General features: G+C 32.0%; 1 non-coding gene across 1 annotated transcript; it reads left to right on the forward strand.

The window, feature by feature from the left end:
• The first annotated feature begins 441 nt into the window (after positions 1–441).
• LOC122149777 lies at positions 442–506 on the forward strand. The gene has a single exon (XR_006163323.1). It is a non-coding gene; the product is annotated as a small nucleolar RNA SNORD78 (small nucleolar RNA).
• The last annotated feature ends 572 nt before the right edge of the window (positions 507–1,078 follow it).

The raw sequence follows: 1,078 nt of genomic DNA on the forward strand, positions 1-1,078 counted from the left end.
GAGACCCGGTCCCTCTCAGGAGGATAACAAGGGAGCCCTAATGTAATGTAATCAGTAAAGGTCTGTAATTAAGTTTTTTTCATGTACTTTTGAATTAATTTATCACTTATAATGGCTTTTTATTTACTTTTCCCTATAAAATGAATTTTTTGTTTGTTTCGAAGACAGACACAATAAATAAAATGAATACCAGATGAAAATAACTATAATAAATTAACAGACATGGGATTGATTGCTGAGCATGAGTGCAAAGGTGGGGGTGTAAAGGAACACATTGACATTTAATGTGCATTTAACTATATGTTGCTATGAAGCTTTCAGCTACTACAGCACTATTGCAAATGCCATCAATATTATATGGTGGACAAGTTTCAGTGAAGCTTCCAGACTAAGAGAGACAAAAAGAAATACCTGGTGGTCTACTTAAAAAGTCAGCTAATAATACAAAGTCATCGATCAAATATCTGACCTGAAATGAATATGTAGACAAATTTAACACTGAAGAAACAAATAAAAAGGAAAAGAAGAAAAAAGCTAGCTAAAGAAAACATTATGAATCACAACAGAATATTAACCAATTTGCTTAGCCATGTGTTTAGGAAAGATCAACCTTTAGAGAAGGACATCATATTTGATGAAATAGATGTTGAGGAAGACCCTTAGTGAGATGAACTGACACCATAACTACAATGTTGGACTTGTCCATGATGGCAATAATGAGAATGAGGCAGGACTAGGTAATTTTTCCTTATGTCATACATAAAGTCACCATGAGTTGAAGTTGACTAGATAACAGCTATTGATTTATATATTTAATTATGTATAAATAATTATCCCAGCAAATGTCTAAGTATTGCCTCATTACTCCTATGAGTATTCTAAGAGGTGAATACTATTATTCATTCATTTTGACAAATCGTAAAACTGCATCTAAGGTAAGTAAAGAAATTTGTCCATTGTCACAAAATAATTAAATGTTAAGATTGAAATTGAAATCTTCATTTGTCTGCCTGATTCCAAGTCACTGAAATAGAAAGTGGTTAGAAACATAAAGAATAAAAGCCTATAGATCAGAGAG

The sequence above is a fragment of the Orycteropus afer genome, unplaced genomic scaffold (genome assembly GCF_000298275.1).
Source record: "Orycteropus afer afer isolate SDZICR_OR568_19922 unplaced genomic scaffold, OryAfe1.0 scaffold00004, whole genome shotgun sequence".
Taxonomy (NCBI): domain Eukaryota; kingdom Metazoa; phylum Chordata; class Mammalia; order Tubulidentata; family Orycteropodidae; genus Orycteropus; species Orycteropus afer.